Genomic DNA, 18,906 nt, shown 5'->3' on the forward strand with positions numbered 1-18,906 from the left:
GTAGAGGCCTAAGTAAGCCTCAGGTCTTGCTCCGAGTACTCTTATTGCAAATACAAGTAGTGCATGAATTTGCATAGTCATTACAATCCTTGTCCATGTCTGGCCACCAAAATAAGCACTGTACCAGATCCGAAGTCTTATGAATCCCAAAATGTCCTGCCAAAGGATGATCATGGCATAGCCCCAGAACTGTTACTTGGACACTCTGGTACAAATATTTTATCTTCCAACCATAGAAGACCTTCCCTTGCAGATATAGTCACCTTGGGAGGAGAGGGAACCCCCAATGAGGCCTGTTTGATTTGTGAAAGAAGATCTGCTTGCAGTAGCAAAACGTTTCTTGCAGATAGCAGTGTCAGAAGTAGGTGGGTCTTTGGAATCATCAAACATTAGAGAGAGGGCATCAGGTTCAATGTTCTTCAAGCCCGGCCAAGTAATATGAAATGGGAACCTTGTGAAAAACAGTGCCCATCTGGCCTGGTGGGGTTTTAGGCATTTAGCCATTTTAAGATATTCAAGATTCTTATGATCTGTATAGATCAAGATGGGATGTGCTGGTCCCTCCAGAAGGTATCTCCATTCTTCTACAGCAGATTTAATTGCGAGCATCTCATGATCTCCTACATCATAATTCTTTTCAGCAGGAGACCATTTGCGAGAAAAAAAAAAAACACGACACTCGGTCTAGTAGAGTTTTTAGCCCTGGTGCTGTTACAGAACTGCTCAGACTATGTTTTCAGATGTGTCCACTTCCAAGATGGCTAGGATGGGATCTGGATGACCAGCAAAACTGAACACCCTGTTTAGTCAGCTGAGGTATGGGAGCAATGATAGTGGAAATCCATTAAAGTGTTTGTAAACCTGAAAAACACAAATCAATCTAATCATACAACTGAATAGATATTATACTACACTAAGCATTGGAGCTTAGTTTGATATCTTGAAGCAATCCCCTTCTCCAGAAATCCTACCCACTCTTCTGAACAGAATAAATCTGACACCAGCAAAAACTGCCACTCCCCTTCTCCTGTGAGTGGCAGACTGTGCTGAAGACGAGTCCAGCACAAGCCTTCGTGTATTACACTGCATGGGTAGGAGGGGCAATTGTGTCCTCTCTCTGCCTTCACAAGGTCAAGCTCCTGACAGGAACCCTCAGGGAACTCAGCTGCCAATGCAGCACCAGTGATTTGACATACACTTATTGGCCACTTTTTATTAGATACACATTGCTAGTACCTGGTTGGACCCCTTTTTGCCTTCAGAACTGCCTTAATCCTTCATGACATAAATTCACCAAGGTGTTGGAAACATTCCTCAGAGATTTTGGTCCATATTGACATGAGTTACTGTTGCCTTTCTATCATCTTGAACCAGTCTGCCCATTTCCCTCTGACCTCAACAAAGCATTTTTGTCCACACAGCTGCTACTACTGGATATTTTCTCTTTTGGAGCGTTGTCTGTAAACCCTAGAGATGATTGTGTGTGAAAATCCCAGTAGATCAGCAGTTTTTTAAATACTCAGACCAGCCCGTCTGGCGCCAACAACCATGCCAAGTTCAAAGTCACTTAAATTCCCTCTCTTTCCCATTCTGATGTTCGGTTTAAATTTCATCAAGTCGTCTTCACCATGTCTAGATGCCTAAATGCATTGAGTTACTACCATCCGGCTGATTAGCAATTTGTGTTACAAGCAACTGAACAGGTGTACCCAATAAAGTGGCATAATTTCAATAACACTGTGGTTACCATCTAAATCTACTGACAGCTGAATATTGTCCTGCTCTATTCACAGCACCTAGTTTGTGAATTGCTGTTTAGAGAGTTTTGCATGAGAATGTTTCCCAGTCCACATTGCCACTTTAGGCTGCAGGATTCCTAGGATGTTTTACTATTAACCCCTTCCTACCAGCTTTCTCCTGATTAGCACAGATCATGCGATGTAAGCAGAGCACCTGTGTATTCCCCTGGATGTACTCAGGAGATATGCCCAAAGGTATAAAGATGTCAGGTAGCTGTGCTGTTTGCATTCTTGAGCCAAGACTGGAGTGTATGTAGAACTGAGGAATTGTGTGACATCACACCTCCACCTACTATTCTCCGGTCCTAAGCCACGCCCACAGACCAGCAGTTTTAGAAGGGTTGATACAAGCTAAGGAAGCATTTTTATGAGGTACAGTCATAGCTGTATGTATGTTTACATTAAAATGCATTCATTTATGGCAAAGAGTAATTTTTTTTATAGTTGTGCAACCACTTCAATTCATTTCCGACAGAAACGTGCAAATCCTACAAAGAGCTGGATTCCTTTCTAGTCAGATGGGGAAAGCTATTCTAGTATGGCAGAAACTTTTTGTGGGTCCATCTTAATGCCCTCAGTAGAAATTATTAGCCCCAATAACTGAATGCTTTGTTGCTCAAATTCAAATATGGAAGGCCATCATCTATTCACCCCCTTCCTGGATGCGGACACAATTGTGAGCTAACCTGCAAGTCTAACTTTGTGAACACTGTTGCAGATCTGAGTCTCTGGAATAATTCAGGAACTAACAGAAGGGGATACCAGTTTTTGACCATCATTTTATTGAGTTCTCTGTAGTCCATGCAGAATCGGACGGAGTGATTTTTCTTTTCTATGAAAAAGATGCCTGCTCCTGCTGGTGAAGTGGAAGGATGAATGAATCTTTTATACAAGCTATCATCTATGTAATCCTTCAGTGCTTCCAGTTCATGCTTGGACAAGGGGAAAATCCACCCAAATGGAATTTTCACCCCGGATTACAGCTTGATTGGGCAATCATAGGCTCTACGTGGCAGAAGTGTGTCAGCCCCGTTATTGCTGAATATGTTCCAAAAGTCACGTTACTAGAATGGTTTGGCATAGTTCCACATCAGAGTCCATGCAAAGTAAGGGTGAAGATTGAACTGAAAGTCCTGAAAGGCAGTGCACACGACAGTAGGAAGATTGAAAGGGATGCACTGATACCATTTTTTGAGTGGTGAGTACAAGTAACGATACTTTTGGTCAAGTATTCACCAATACCGAGTACCGATACTTTGCGGTGCGCTTTGCGTCAGTACAAAATGTATGGGCACAAATTGCGCCGCAAAGAATAGCATGTGATTTGAACAGGAACACTATTCCTGTCCAAATCGCATGTGGGTTCCCCACTGCTCCTGTGTGAACCCAGGCTTGTCATAGCCTGAGTTCACACAGGAGCGGTGCAGGAAACCTCCCTGCACTGATACCGTGCTAAGCGGAGAGTTGGAGAGAAGGGCGTGTAGGGATGTATATCTTGGTGTCAGCCATTGGAGAATGGAGGCAGATGCTCCGGATTCTTAGCTGTAGGAGAGCAGAGAAAGCCGCAGCAATGCTCCAGATTTTCAGCTGTAGGAGAGCAGAGAAAGCCACGGGATTTTGAAAATGGTTTATCCACGGCTCCTGTGTGAACCCAGGCTTGTCATGCAGGGAAACCTCTCTACACCGATCCCATGCTCTCACACAAGGAAAAGCCGCTTCACAGGTCTGGGGATTTGAAATCCCCACGGTTTTCTCCCCTCTCCATGCAGGGATGACAGTACAGGCTAAACGACTTTTGATTGGTCAGCACCATTATGTATTTAAATAAATACCGATTTGGGTTATTTTACCAAAGAAATGTAGCAGAATACATCTTGGCCTAAATTTATGAAGAAGAAGTATCTATTTGCAAACGTTTATAACAGAAATAAAGAAAAACATGGGTTTTTTTTCTTCAAAATTTTCTGTCTTTTTTTTGTTAATTTAGCAAAAAATAAAAACCCCAGTGGTTATTAAATACCACCAAAAGAATGCTCTAGTTGTGTGAACAAAATGATAAAAAATTTAGTTTAGGTACAGTGTTGCATGACCGCGCAATTGTCATTCAAAGTGTGAGAGCGCTAAAACCTGAAAATTGGCCTGGGCAAGAAGGGGGTAAAAGTGCCCAGTATTGAAGTTGTTAAAGAAGAGTTCTGAGCAAAATTTGCCCACACTGCATTGTTAACTGCTTGTTTTTGTCTAGCACTGGGGTGTCCAACCTGCTGCTTGGGAGAGTTCTGCATGCAGCTGAGGGCTTTGCTGCAAGAACCCCATGCAAGAAAAGCCACTGCGGCTAGCACATATGGAGGTTTGCAGGGGATGCCATATATACCTATTGCATAGAAGTCTTGGTGGCAGAGAATGCAGGAATGAGAACATCTAAAGGGATGCCTGGGATGCTGTTTTTGTAAAACAGTTAAATCAGGGATTCTACATAGTGCCAGATTTCAGTTGCTCTCCCTGAAACCCCCCACCCACAACCTCCTCACACAGTTGCTAAGAACAGTTTGTAAAATCCATGATTTTTATAACTGTCCAGGAATGTCTGTTATGGAAATGCAGTCTGCAAATATTAACAGACAGATGTAAAAATCACAGATTTTACAAACTGTGAATTTAGGCTAGGTTCACACTACTGCAGGTATTGCAGCTGTTCCCGCAGCAGAAATATGCTGCTCTTTACAGGTGCGCAGGGCTGGCAGTCATTCTTAACAGCATCCCCATACATCTAAAAACAACGCAGCGCATTTTCAGGTGCAGGAACCAATGGGAAATTACATGCTGGAAAAGCACAATGCAATTTCCCAGACACTGTGGTTCAAAAATGGTGCAGGAAACTTTTTCCTGCATGAAACGTAGGCCGAGCAGCCCTTTCAAATGAATAGTTTGCCGTGTCCAAGCAAATGCTGCTCAAGACAATTCCTCTTCTTCCAATGTGGCCCAAGGTCAAAATATTGGACACCCCTGATCTAGGGGATTTCAGAGCAGAGAGATACTTACCTAATCAGCCGATCCTCCTAGCACAAGACAAGTCCTTGCTGTCCGTCCGTCCCCCCCCCCCCCCCACGCTAGGGGTCTCGTGAATGGACTGTTCCTGATGTCTTCATGCCCATAGACTGGCTGTGGGCATGAGGACAGCAGGAACACTCCACCACTTGATGTGGGGGGAATGTAGTTTTCTCAGTGATCAGGTAAGTATAGCCTTTTGGTGGCGGTGTGCATGGGAGAACATTTTTTGTTCATGGAGCTCTGCTTTACATGTGGGAAACTCAGAATACAAACAAAGACCAGGAATCTGACATTCCCAAAAGTATCAGACTCAGAGGACTCTTCATACAGGGGTCTCTCTTTATTACAGCAGCTGACATGGTTTCTAATTTTTTTTTTCTGAGGGCATTTTATATTGCAGCGTTATTTTAGGCACAGGGTCGCATTAGTGGCTCTAATCCATTCCACTCACTAACAACGTAAACATATCCAGCCATGACTTAGCACTTTCACCTCTTCCCCACACCCTCCCGCCGTTGTTAGGCGATTCCACTGCAACAAACGCTCGCGCCTCTTCCTCATTGGTCTTTCCGGCGTTACGTAATCCTATCCTGTCATCTTATTGGCGCCCATCACTGGGACGCTATGCGCCCGGAATTGTAGGTATTTCCAGCTACGCCCCAGCAGCAGGAAGTGTCTCCTTCTGCCACTTCAGTCTCTTCCATTTTCTAGTAGACTCAGCGCTCAGGGGCTTCTCGGAAATTGCGCACAGAAGTGTTTATCTACGGAGACAAGGTGGTTAGCCGGAGTATTAGCTCTAGTAATGGAAATTTTTTATGTTACGTTGAACCGCCCCTTCCTTCTTTGCTGCTTGGTTTAGGTGACGCAGTTGTGAGAGGAGGAGCGGTGTGGCCGGCAGATAGTCGAGATACTGAGGCCTGGTCTGTGGACGTTCGTGGTCGCGGTAATTGTGTGCTAAACGTATTTTTATTGTGCTTCTTGTGATATTGGGGAAACACATCGCATGGGAGTGTTATGGGCCTCGGCGTACTACTGCATGTGCCTGTGAGGACAGGTGGAGGGGTTTGGGGACCAGTCAGGCCTGTTGGTACTGATTCTTGTGTGTTAGTGACAAATACTCCTGCTATGTCCTTTCAGACTGGATATTCCACTGCTGCTTTATTTCCATGTACATTTTGTTTTAGTAACTCGGAGAAGTAGGACCAAAGATCGTTTGACTGTACTTCTGTGGGTTATAGGAGTGCAGTTCATTCTCTACTCCTGTGACCTGTATTCAGCCGACAGTGGGCTGAAGTCCATCACTGACGTCAGCCAGTTCTGAGAGATATCAAGTTCTTCCTCCTCCCTTTTTCACATTTGGCCCATCATTTTGGTTTTTTTTGGGAGGAGGTGGTGTCAGTAGCTGTTAGCTAGTTTTGACAGGCGCTTGCTTCTGCTCAGATTACCTAGGTGATCTGAGCATAAGTTTCCTCCCCCTACCAGCAGCCTTCTGGGACATGTCACAGGTCCAAGAAAACCATTGGATCACTCAGCGCAGGTGGCTGTGAAGCTGCAAGCAGTCGCATCTGGCTGTCCACAGTTAATATGCCAGGGACTGAAGACCAGTAAAAAAAAAATATGCAGGTCCGGGCACTGGGCAGGTGGTTATTTTTTTAAATGTAGCCCTTAACAGAGCGGACACCGATGTAGCATTAAGATCTGTATCCTGTGAGCTGCAGGGTGTGCAGATCTTCATGCTGTACCGGGAAAGGCGGGCAGTAGTGTGGCCAGGCTGTGGCAGCTTTCCTGAAGTACCCAATGATGGTACAGTGTGGACAGATCTACTGCTGGCACTGCATGAGGGGGAAGTCCTGAAGAAGCTGCCAGTGTCATGGGGAGGTGGGCCACCTGCCCTGTTGGAGCTGTGTGATCAAATGGCTGACAAGTATCACCGGGGGGGGTGCCAGCTGCCTACACCAGGGCAATGCCGAGAACACTGCCCACACTCCACTTGGCCATACATACAGGTGTGTAGGGGGTTATATCTGCCCTCTTATTGGGGGGGGGGGGTCATGTCTGACCTCTTATAAGGGGGTGGGGGTCATGCCTGCCTTTTAATAGGGGGGAAGGGCTGCCGTGCCTGCCTTTTAATAGGGGGGAAGGGCTGCCGTGCCTGCCTTTTAATAGGGGGGAAGGGCTGCCGTGCCTGCCTTTTTAATAGGGGGGAAGGGCTGCCGTGCCTGCCTTTTAATAGGGGGGAAGGGCTGCCGTGCCTGCCTTTTAATAGGGGGGAAGGGCTGCCGTGCCTGCCTTTTTAATAGGGGGGAAGGGCTGCCGTGCCTGCCTTTTTAATAGGGGGGAAGGGCTGCCGTGCCTGCCTTTTTAATAGGGGGGAAGGGCTGCCGTGCCTGCCTTTTTAATAGGGGGGAAGGGCTGCCGTGCCTGCCTTTTTAATAGGGGGGAAGGGCTGCCGTGCCTGCCTTTTTAATAGGGGGGAAGGGCTGCCGTGCCTGCCTTTTTAATAGGGGGGAAGGGCTGCCGTGCCTGCCTTTTTAATAGGGGGGAAGGGCTGCCGTGCCTGCCTTTTTAATAGGGGGGAAGGGCTGCCGTGCCTGCCTTTTTAATAGGGGGGAAGGGCTGCCGTGCCTGCCTTTTTAATAGGGGGGAAGGGCTGCCGTGCCTGCCTTTTTAATAGGGGGGAAGGGCTGCCGTGCCTGCCTTTTTAATAGGGGGGAAGGGCTGCCGTGCCTGCCTTTTTAATAGGGGGGGGGGGGTGGCTGCCTTTTTAATAGGGGGGGGTGGCTGCCGTGCCTGCCTTTTTAATAGGGGGGGGGGGGGGGGTGGCTGCCGTGCCTGCCTTTTTAATAGGGGGGGGGTGGCTGCCGTGCCTGCCTTTTAATGGGGGGGGGGGGGGGTGGCTGCCGTGCCTGCCTTTTTAATAGGGGGGGGGGGTGGCTGCCGTGCCTGCCTTTTTAATAGGGGGGGGGGGGGTGGCTGCCGTGCCTGCCTTTTTAATAGGGGGGGGGGGGGGTGGCTGCCGTGCCTGCCTTTTTAATAGGGGGGGGGGGGGTGGCTGCCGTGCCTGCCTTTTTAATAGGGGGGGGGGGAAGGCTGCCGTGCCTGCCTTTTTAATAGGGGGGGGGGTGGCTGCCGTGCCTGCCTTTTAATGGGGGGGGGGGGGGGGTGGCTGCCGTGCCTGCCTTTTTAATAGGGGGGGGGGAAGGCTGCCGTGCCTGCCTTTTTAATAGGGGGGGGGGAAGGCTGCCGTGCCTGCCTTTTTAATAGGGGGGGGGGAAGGCTGCCGTGCCTGCCTTTTTAATAGGGGGGGGGGAAGGCTGCCGTGCCTGCCTTTTTAATAGGGGGGGGGGGGAAGGCTGCCGTGCCTGCCTTTTTAATAGGGGGGGGGGGGGGAGGCTGCCGTGCCTGCCTTTTTAATAGGGGAGGGGGGGGGGGGGGAAGGCTGCCGTGCCTGCCTTTTTAATAGGGGAGGGGGGGGGGGGGGAAGGCTGCCGTGCCTGCCTTTTTAATAGGGGAGGGGGGGGGGGGGAAGGCTGCCGTGCCTGCCTTTTTAATAGGGGAGGGGGGGGGGGAAGGCTGCCGTGCCTGCCTTTTTAATAGGGGAGGGGGGGGGGAAGGCTGCCGTGCCTGCCTTTTTAATAGGGGAGGGGGGGGGGGGGAAGGCTGCCGTGCCTGCCTTTTTAATAGGGGAGGGGGGGGGGGGGAAGGCTGCCGTGCCTGCCTTTTTAATAGGGGAGGGGGGGGGGGGGGAGGCTGCCGTGCCTGCCTTTTTAATAGGGGAGGGGGGGGGGGGGGAAGGCTGCCGTGCCTGCCTTTTTAATAGGGGAGGGGGGGGGGGGGGAAGGCTGCCGTGCCTGCCTTTTTAATAGGGGAGGGGGGGGGGGGAAGGCTGCCGTGCCTGCCTTTTTAATGGGGGGGGGGGAGGCTGCCGTGCCTGCCTTTTTAATAGGGGAGGGGGGGGGGGGAGGCTGCCGTGCCTGCCTTTTTAATAGGGGAGGGGGGGGGGGGAGGCTGCCGTGCCTGCCTTTTAATGGGGGGGACTGCCTTTTAATAGGGGGGGGGGGGGGGAGGCTGCCGTGCCTGCCTTTTAATAGGGGGGGAGGCTGCCGTGCCTGCCTTTTTAATGGGGGGGGGGGGGGGGGAGGCTGCCGTGCCTGCCTTTTTAATGGGGGGGGGGGGGGGAGGCTGCCGTGCCTGCCTTTTTAATAGGGGGGGGGGAGAGGCTGCCGTGCCTGCCTTTTAATGGGGGGGGGGGAAGGCTGCCGTGCCTGCCTTTTAATGGGGGGGGGGGGAAGGCTGCCGTGCCTGCCTTTTAATGGGGGGGGAAGGCTGCCGTGCCTGCCTTTTAATGGGGGGGGGGGGGGAAGGCTGCCGTGCCTGCCTTGCCTGCCTTTTAATAGGGGGGGGAAGGCTGCCGTGCCTGCCTTTTAATAGGGGGGGGAAGGCTGCCGTGCCTGCCTTTTAATGGGGGGGGGGGAAGGCTGCCGTGCCTGCCTTTTAATGGGGGGGGGGAAGGCTGCCGTGCCTGCCTTTTAATGGGGGGGGAAGGCTGCCGTGCCTGCCTTTTAATGGGGGGGGGGGGAAGGCTGCCGTGCCTGCCTTTTAATGGGGGGGGAGGCTGCCGTGCCTGCCTTTTAATGGGGGGGGAGGCTGCCGTGCCTGCCTTTTAATGGGGGGGGAGACTGCCGTGCCTGCCTTGCCTGCCTTTTAATGGGGGGGAAGGTTGCCGTGCCTGCCTTTTAATAGGGGGGGGAAGGCTGCCGTGCCTGCCTTTTAATAGGGGGGGGAAGGCTGCCGTGCCTGCCTTTTAATAGGGGGGGGAAGGCTGCCGTGCCTGCCTTTTAATAGGGGGGGGAAGGCTGCCGTGCCTGCCTTTTAATAGGGGGGGGAAGGCTGCCGTGCCTGCCTTTTAATAGGGGGGGGAAGGCTGCCGTGCCTGCCTTTTAATAGGGGGGGGAAGGCTGCCGTGCCTGCCTTTTAATAGGGGGGGGAAGGCTGCCGTGCCTGCCTTTTAATAGGGGGGGGGAAGGCTGCCGTGCCTGCCTTTTAATAGGGGGGGGGAAGGCTGCCGTGCCTGCCTTTTAATAGGGGGGGGAAGGCTGCCGTGCCTGCCTTTTAATAGGGGGGGGAAGGCTGCCGTGCCTGCCTTTTAATAGGGGGGGGAAGGCTGCCGTGCCTGCCTTTTAATAGGGGGGGGAAGGCTGCCGTGCCTGCCTTTTAATAGGGGGGGGGAAGGCTGCCGTGCCTGCCTTTTAATAGGGGGGGGAAGGCTGCCGTGCCTGCCTTTTAATAGGGGGGGGAAGGCTGCCGTGCCTGCCTTTTAATAGGGGGGGGAAGGCTGCCGTGCCTGCCTTTTAATAGGGGGGGGAAGGCTGCCGTGCCTGCCTTTTAATAGGGGGGGGAAGGCTGCCGTGCCTGCCTTTTAATAGGGGGGGGAAGGCTGCCGTGCCTGCCTTTTAATAGGGGGGGGAAGGCTGCCGTGCCTGCCTTTTAATAGGGGGGGGAAGGCTGCCGTGCCTGCCTTTTAATAGGGGGGGGAAGGCTGCCGTGCCTGCCTTTTAATAGGGGGGGGAAGGCTGCCGTGCCTGCCTTTTAATAGGGGGGGGGGAGGCTGCCGTGCCTGCCTTTTAATAGGGGGGGGGGAGGCTGCCGTGCCTGCCTTTTAATAGGGGGGGGGAGGCTGCCGTGCCTGCCTTTTAATAGGGGGGGGGAGGCTGCCGTGCCTGCCTTTTAATAGGGGGGGGGAGGCTGCCGTGCCTGCCTTTTAATAGGGGGGGGGGGGGGGAAGGCTGCCGAGCCTGCCTTTTAATAGGGGGGGAAAGGCTGCCGAGCCTGCCTTTTAATAGGGGGGGGGGGGGAAAGGCTGCCGTGCCTGCCTTTTAATAGGGGGGGGGGGGGGAAGGCTGCCGTGCCTGCCTTTTAATAGGGGGGGGGGGGGAAGGCTGCCGTGCCTGCCTTTTAATAGGGGGGGGGGGGGGGGAAAGGCTGCCGTGCCTGCCTTTTAATAGGGGGGGGGAAGGCTGCCGTGCCTGCCTTTTAATAGGGGGGGGGGCGGGGGAAGGCTGCCGTGCCTGCCTTTTAATAGGGGGGGGGCGGGAGAAGGCTGCCGTGCCTGCCTTTTAATAGGGGGGGGGGGGAGAAGGCTGCCGTGCCTGCCTTTTAATAGGGGGGGGGGGGCGGGGGAAGGCTGCCGTGCCTGCCTTTTAATAGGGGGGGGGGAGGCTGCCGTGCCTGCCTTTTAATAGGGGGGGGGGGGGGAAGGCTGCCGTGCCTGCCTTTTAATAGGGGGGGGGGGGGGGGGGGGGAAGGCTGCCGTGCCTGCCTTTTAATAGGGGGGGGGAAGGCTGCCGTGCCTGCCTTTTAATAGGGGGGGGGGGGGGGAAGGCTGCCGTGCCTGCCTTTTAATAGGGGGGGGGGGGGAAGGCTGCCGTGCCTGCCTTTTAATAGGGGGGGGGGGGGAAGGCTGCCGTGCCTGCCTTTTAATAGGGGGGGGGGGAAGGCTGCCGTGCCTGCCTTTTAATAGGGGGGGGGGGAAGGCTGCCGTGCCTGCCTTTTAATAGGGGGGGGGGGGGGGGGGAGGCTGCCGTGCCTGCCTTTTAATAGGGGGGGGGGGGGGAGGCTGCCGTGCCTGCCTTTTAATAGGGGGGGGGGGGGGGGGGGAGGCTGCCGTGCCTGCCTTTTAATAGGGGGGGGGGGGGGGAGGCTGCCGTGCCTGCCTTTTAATAGGGGGGGGGGGGAGGCTGCCGTGCCTGCCTTTTAATGGGGGGGGGGAGGCTGCCGTGCCTGCCTTTTAATAGGGGGGGGGAGGCTGCCGTGCCTGCCTTTTAATAGGGGGGGAGGCTGCCGTGCCTGCCTTTTAATAGGGGGGGAGGCTGCCGTGCCTGCCTTTTAATAGGGGGGGAGGCTGCCGTGCCTGCCTTTTAATAGGGGGGGAGGCTGCCGTGCCTGCCTTTTAATAGGGGGGGAGGCTGCCGTGCCTGCCTTTTAATAGGGGGGGGGGGGAGGCTGCCGTGCCTGCCTTTTAATAGGGGGGGAAGGCTGCCGTGCCTGCCTTTTAATAGGGGGGGCGAGGCTGCCGTGCCTGCCTTTTTAATAGGGGGGGGGGGGGAGGGGAAGGCTGCCGTGCCTGCCTTTTTAATAGGGGGGAGGGAGGCTGCCGTGCCTGCCTTTTTAATAGGGGGGGGGGGGAAGGCTGCCGTGCCTGCCTTTTTAATAGGGGGGGGGGAAGGCTGCCGTGCCTGCCTTTTTAATAGGGGGGGGGGGAAGGCTGCCGTGCCTGCCTTTTTAATAGGGGGGGGGGGGGGGGGAAGGCTGCCGTGCCTGCCTTTTTAATAGGGGGGGGGGGGGGAAGGCTGCCGTGCCTGCCTTTTTAATAGGGGGGGGGGGGGGGGGGGGGGAAGGCTGCCGTGCCTGCCTTTTTAATAGGGGGGGGGGGGAAGGCTGCCGTGCCTGCCTTTTTAATAGGGGGGGGGGGGAGAAGGCTGCCGCGCCTGCCTTTTTAATAGGGGGGGGCGGCTGTCGCGCCTGTCTTTTAATAGGGGGGGGCGGCTGTCGCGCCTGTCTTTTAATAGGGGGGGGCGGCTGTCGCGCCTGTCTTTTAATAGGGGGGGGCGGCTGTCGCGCCTGTCATTTAATAGGGGGGGGCGGCTGTCGCGCCTGTCTTTTAATAGGGGGGGGCGGCTGTCGCGCCTGTCTTTTAATAGGGGGGGGCGGCTGTCGCGCCTGTCTTTTAATAGGGGGGGCGGCTGTCGCGCCTGTCTTTTAATAGGGGGGGGCGGCTGTCGCGCCTGTCTTTTAATAGGGGGGGGGGGCGGCTGTCGCGCCTGTCTTTTAATAGGGGGGGGCGGCTGTCGCGCCTGTCTTTAATCGGGGGGGGAGGAGGAGGCTGTCACGCCTGCCTTTTAATAGGGGGTCCTGTCGTGCCTGTCTTTAATGGGGGGGGGGGGGTGTCGTGCCTGTCTTTAATGGGGGGGGGGTGTCGTGCCTGTCTTTAATGGGGGGGGGGGGGTGTCGTGCCTGTCTTTAATGGGGGGGGGGGGTGTCGTGCCTGTCTTTAATGGGGGGGGGGGGTGTCGTGCCTGTCTTTAATGGGGGGGGGGTGTCGTGCCTGTCTTTAATGGGGGGGGGGTGTCGTGCCTGTCTTTAATGGGGGGGGGGTGTCGTGCCTGTCTTTAATGGGGGGGGGTGTCGTCGTGCCTGTCTTTAATGGGGGGGGGGGGGGTGTCGTGCCTGTCTTTAATGGGGGGGGGGGGGTGTCGTGCCTGTCTTTAATGGGGGGGGGTGTCGTGCCTGTCTTTAATGGGGGGGGGGGTGTCGTGCCTGTCTTTAATGGGGGGGGGGGGTGTCGTGCCTGTCTTTAATGGGGGGGGGGGGGGTGTCGTGCCTGTCTTTAATGGGGGGGGGGGGGGTGTCGTGCCTGTCTTTAATTGGGGGGGGGGGGGGTGTCGTGCCTGTCTTTAATGGGGGGGGGGTGTCGTGCCTGTCTTTAATGGGGGGGGGTGTCGTGCCTGTCTTTAATGGGGGGGGGTGTCGTGCCTGTCTTTAATGGGGGGGGGGGGTGTCGTGCCTGTCTTTAATGGGGGGGGGGGGGGGTGTCGTGCCTGTCTTTAATGGGGGGGGGTGGTGTCGTGCCTGTCTTTAATGGGGGGGGGGGTGTCGTGCCTGTCTTTAATGGGGGGGGGGGGGTGTCGTGCCTGTCTTTAATGGGGGGGGGGGGTGTCGTGCCTGTCTTTAATGGGGGGGGGTGTCGTGCCTGTCTTTAATGGGGGGGGGTGTCGTGCCTGTCTTTAATGGGGGGGGGTGTCGTGCCTGTCTTTAATGGGGGGGGTGTCGTGCCTGTCTTTAATGGGGGGGGTGTCGTGCCTGTCTTTAATGGGGGGGGTGTCGTGCCTGTCTTTAATGGGGGGGGTGTCGTGCCTGTCTTTAATGGGGGGGGGGGGTGTCGTGCCTGTCTTTAATGGGGGGGGGGGGTGTCGTGCCTGTCTTTAATGGGGGGGGGGGTGTCGTGCCTGTCTTTAATGGGGGGGGGTGTCGTGCCTGTCTTTAATGGGGGGGGGGGGTGTCGTGCCTGTCTTTAATGGGGGGGGTGTCGTGCCTGTCTTTAATGGGGGGGGGGTGTCGTGCCTGTCTTTAATGGGGGGGGGGGTGTCGTGCCTGTCTTTAATGGGGGGGGGGGTGTCGTGCCTGTCTTTAATGGGGGGGGGGGGGGTGTCGTGCCTGTCTTTAATGGGGGGGGGGGGTGTCGTGCCTGTCTTTAATGGGGGGGGGGGGTGTCGTGCCTGTCTTTAATGAGGGGGGGGGTGTCGTGCCTGTCTTTAATGGGGGGGGTGTCGTGCCTGTCTTTAATGGGGGGGTGTCGTGCCTGTCTTTAATGGGGGGGTGTCGTGCCTGTCTTTAATGGGGGGGTGTCGTGTCCGTCTTTAATGAGGGGGGGGGGGTGTCGTGCCTGTCTTTAATGGGGGGGGGGGTGTCGTGCCTGTCTTTAATGGGGGGGGGGGTGTCGTGCCTGTCTTTAATGGGGGGGGGGTGTCGTGCCTGTCTTTAATGGGGGGGGGGGGTGTCGTGCTTGTCTTTAATGGGGGGGGGGGGGGTGTCGTGCCTGTCTTTAATGGGGGGGGGGGTGTCGTGCCTGTCTTTAATGAGGGGGGGGGGGTGTCGTGCCTGTCTTTAATGGGGGGGGGGTGTCGTGCCTGTCTTTAATGAGGGGGGGGGGTGTCGTGCCTGTCTTTAATGGGGGGGGGGGTGTCGTGCCTGTCTTTAATGGGGGGGGGGGTGTCGTGCCTGTCTTTAATGGGGGGGTGTCGTGCCCGTCTTTAATGGGGGGGTGTCGTGCCCGTCTTTAATGGGGGGGTGTCGTGCCCGTCTTTAATGGGGGGGTGTCGTGCCCGTCTTTAATGGGGGGGTGTCGTGCCCGTCTTTAATGGGGGGGTGTCGTGCCCGTCTTTAATGGGGGGGTGTCGTGCCCGTCTTTAATGGGGGGGTGTCGTGCCCGTCTTTAATGAGGGGGGGGTGTCGTGCCCGTCTTTAATGGGGGGGGGGGTGTCGTGCCCGTCTTTAATGGGGGGGGGGGTGTCGTGCCTGTCTTTAATGGGGGGGGGGGGTGTCGTGCCTGTCTTTAATGGGGGGGGGGTGTCGTGCCTGTCTTTAATGGGGGGGGGGGGGGTGTCGTGCCTGTCTTTAATGGGGGGGGGGGGGGTGTCGTGCCTGTCTTTAATGGGGGGGGGGTGTCGTGCCTGTCTTTAATGGGGGGGGGGTGTCGTGCCTGTCTTTAATGGGGGGGGTGTCGTGCCTGTCTTTAATGGGGGGGGGGGGTGTCGTGCCTGTCTTTAATGGGGGGGGGGTGTCGTGCCTGTCTTTAATGGGGGGGGGGGTGTCGTGCCTGTCTTTAATGGGGGGGGGGGTGTCGTGCCTGTCTTTAATGGGGGGGGGGGTGTCGTGCCTGTCTTTTAATGGGGGGGGGGGGTGTCGTGCTTTTCTTTTAATGGGGGGGGAGGAGGAGGAGGAGGAGGAGTCTGAACGTAGCCTTACTCTCTCTTCTGCTGAGTGTTAAAAGAGCCCGACCCTTTCCTGACAATCGCCATGCAAGGTCTCTCCCCTCTCTGCTAGTCCCTGGGTGAGGTGCTGGAGACAAGCAGGGAGGTGTCATAAAATATATATATATATATATACATACATACATAATTTTTTTTTTTTTTTTTTTTTAGGACAAGTAGATTGTAATGAAGGACAAGTAGATTGGGACCCAATTTAGTCCCTTGGACAAGTAGCTTTCAAAGCCTTCCCTCCAATCTGCTCTCAGAGCTCTCCTCACTGAGCTCTGCAGTGTCATTTTAGCTCTCCGCCCCCTTTTTCTGAACTCTTACAAGCGTTATAAATTTAGCACTTTGAAAGGATATAGAGAAGAGAAGGTTGTTTAATCTCTGTGTTTCACCTTAGACCAGTAATTCCACTGGGTATATGTAAGAGTATACAACCACTTGAAGATTGCCTAACGTACATATACATTATGGCTTTTTTTTTTTCTTTTCAGGAGATGATTGGCTTCTTTGTAAAAACGGGTTTGAAAATTTTTGAAATAACTAATTGTCCAGGGACTGAATCGTGGGCCCCAATCTACTTATCCCTCATGACAATCTACTTGTCCAGATAAAAAAAAAAAAAAAATGTATCCAAAACCGTATTTAAATTGGAGGTGATTTTAGGAATGTCTGGGGCTTTTAAAAACAAGAGGCTTTATGGTGACTTAAATGTGTAATATTTTTAACATTGCGCTGTTTATCTCCACCTCCCCCCCTGCCTGTCTCCAGCACCGCACCCGGGGACTAGCAGGGAGGGAAGAGACCTTGCAGTGTGATGAACGATTGGCTGTTCATCAGGAAAGGGTGGGTCAGGGCTTATACTTTATCCCTTTCGCTGCCAGAGCTGTTTTTGCGTTTTTTGCACATGTTTAAAATATCATTTTAGGCCTGAAGGTTACATAAACCCCACATACATTATATTTTTTCCGAAAGCAGAGACCCCAGAAGATAAAATAGTGGTAGGACATGGACACATAGAATAACCTGCTGGGGAGTTTGCTGGCTGTAGAAATATACGGTAGAAGCCAAAAATCAGCAGCTGTAAAAACACCCAGTGTCCATGAGTAAGTGTAAAAATAAAATAAAAAATGTAAAGCGCCTCTGCGCTTGCGTGCATAGGTGAACACACGCTTCCCACACGCATATGTAACAGCGATTGCACTACACATGTGATTGGGTATTGTAAACCTGTAAAGGCTTATAAAGCATTGGCTATAGAGATTTTTAAATACCGTAGTTTGGTGCCATTGCATTAAGCGTGCACAATTTTAAAGCATGGCATGTTTGTTATCTCGTTACTTAGTGTAACACCATATTTTTATTTTACAAAAAAAAAAAATTGGTTATTATATTTGTGCATTAAAATTCATGAAGTGTATTTTTTCCCAGGTAATTGCATCCGAAAAACCACTGCGCAAATACTGTGTGACATAAAGAAAATTGCAAAACCCACCGTTTTAACCTCTACGGTCTCTGCTGAAAAAAATTTTTTGAAAAAGTGTAAGAAAACTCTGGATTTTTAAAGTGGATTTGCACTGCATCTGAGTACCACAAACCAAAAATGCTATATAATTTATTTTTAATTTTCAAAACAAACTCTCATCCATGTCTCCATGCTTTATTTTGATAAGAAATCCTTTTGAAAAACGCCTCCTGGCATTTCTGGCAGTGGCTATCTTGAGTAAGGTGATGATTCATGTAGCAGTTACCGTATTTGTCGCTCCATAAGACGCACTTTTTTCCCCCCAAAAAAGGGGGGAAAATGTCAGTGCGTCTTATGGAGCGAATATAAAGCGGCCGGTCCGGTATTTCCGCCGCCACCATATCAGAATACCGGGCCGGCCGCTCAGCTGTTCTCTGCGGCAGGAACTCACCTGTTCCTCGGTCCAGCGCTGTAGTCTTCCCGCCCCGGAATCTGTGACAGCCAGGTGCCCACTGCGCATGCGCGAGAAGCGCTGTGCTTTGTGAATGGTCCTGTGACACATGACAAGTCCTAAAAGACACCGGGCCATTCACAAAGTGCAGCGCTTCTCGCACATGCGCAGTGGGCACCCGGCTGTCAAAGTCAGGTGCCCACAGTATAGGAAGGAGAACTCCACGAAAGTGGGAGCGGGTACCTGTCAAATTCAGGTATCCTCCCTAAAGGTCCGCAGTCTCTGGTCATGCCCTGTGCTGTCTCTGCAGTCTCTGGTCATGCCCTGTGCTGTCTCTGCAGTCTCTGGTCATGCCCTGTGCTGTCTCTGCAGTCTCTGGTCATGCCCTGTGCTGTCTCTGCAGTCTCTGGTCATGCCCTGTGCTGTCTCTGCAGTCTCTGGTCATGCCCTGTGCTGTCTCTGCAGTCTCTGGTCATGCCCTGTGCTGTCTCTGCAGTCTCTGGTCATGCCCTGTGCTGTCTCTGCAGTCTCTGGTCATGCCCTGTGCTGTCTCTGCAGTCTCTGGTCATGCCCTGTGCTGTCTCTGCAGTCTCTGGTCATGCCCTGTGCTGTCTCTGCAGTCTCTGGTCATGCCCTGTGCTGTCTCTGCAGTCTCTGGTCATGCCCTGTGCTGTCTCTGCAGTCTCTGGTCATGCCCTGTGCTGTCTCTGCAGTCTCTGGTCATGCCCTGTGCTGTCTCTGCAGTCTCTGGTCATGCCCTGTGCTGTCTCTGCAGTCTCTGGTCATGCCCTGTGCTGTCTCTGCAGTCTCTGGTCATGCCCTGTGCTGTCTCTGCAGTCTCTGGTCATGCCCTGTGCTGTCTCTGCAGTCTCTGGTCATGCCCTGTGCTGTCTCTGCAGTCTCTGGTCATGCCCTGTGCTGTCTCTGCAGTCTCTGGTCCATCTCCCGTGCTGTCTCTGCAGTCTCTGATCCATCTCCCGTGCTGTCTCTGCAGTCTCTGGTCCATCTCCCGTGCTGTCTCTGCAGTCTCTGGTCCATCTCCCGTGCTGTCTCTGCAGTCTCTGGTCCATCTCCCGTGCTGTCTCTGCAGTCTCTGGTCCATCTCCCGTGCTGTCTCTGCAGTCTCTGGTCCATCTCCCGTGCTGTCTCTGCAGTCTCTGGTCCATCTCCCGTGCTGTGTCCGCAGTCTCTGGTCCATCTCCCGTGCTGTGTCCGCAGTCTCTGGTCCATCTCCCGTGCTGTGTCCGCAGTCTCTGGTCCATCTCCCGTGCTGTGTCCGCAGTCTCTGGTCCATCTCCCGTGCTGTGTCCGCAGTCTCTGGTCCATCTCCCGTGCTGTGTCCGCAGTCTCTGGTCCATCTCCCGTGCTGTGTCCGCAGTCTCTGGTCCATCTCCCGTGCTGTGTCCGCAGTCTCTGGTCCATCTCCCGTGCTGTGTCCGCAGTCTCTGGTCCATCTCCCGTGCTGTGTCCGCAGTCTCTGGTCCATCTCCCGTGCTGTGTCCGCAGTCTCTGGTCCATCTCCCGTGCTGTGTCCGCAGTCTCTGGTCCATCTCCCGTGCTGTGTCCGCAGTCTCTGGTCCATCTCCCGTGCTGTGTCCGCAGTCTCTGGTC

The 18,906-nt window shown here is 54.2% G+C and overlaps 1 protein-coding gene across 2 annotated transcripts in view; it reads left to right on the top strand.

Annotated features, from left to right (window-relative positions):
- The first annotated feature begins 5,526 nt into the window (after positions 1–5,526).
- SKP1 (S-phase kinase associated protein 1) overlaps positions 5,527–18,906 on the top strand; it is a 36,245-nt gene continuing 22,865 nt past the window's right edge. The window contains exons 1-2 of one of the 2 annotated variants that reach the window (XM_089669953.1): positions 5,527–5,621; positions 5,707–5,790. The gene's annotated coding sequence lies outside the window, so the exon portion shown is untranslated. Of the gene's footprint in view, positions 5,622–5,651; positions 5,791–18,906 lie in introns of those variants that run through there. The other variant, XM_089669952.1, reaches the window with a different exon arrangement.

The sequence above is a fragment of the Staurois parvus genome, unplaced genomic scaffold, assembly GCF_062004578.1.
Source record: "Staurois parvus isolate SC_StPar_1 unplaced genomic scaffold, SC_StPar_1.0 ptg000085l, whole genome shotgun sequence".
Classification (NCBI taxonomy): Eukaryota; Metazoa; Chordata; class Amphibia; order Anura; family Ranidae; genus Staurois; species Staurois parvus.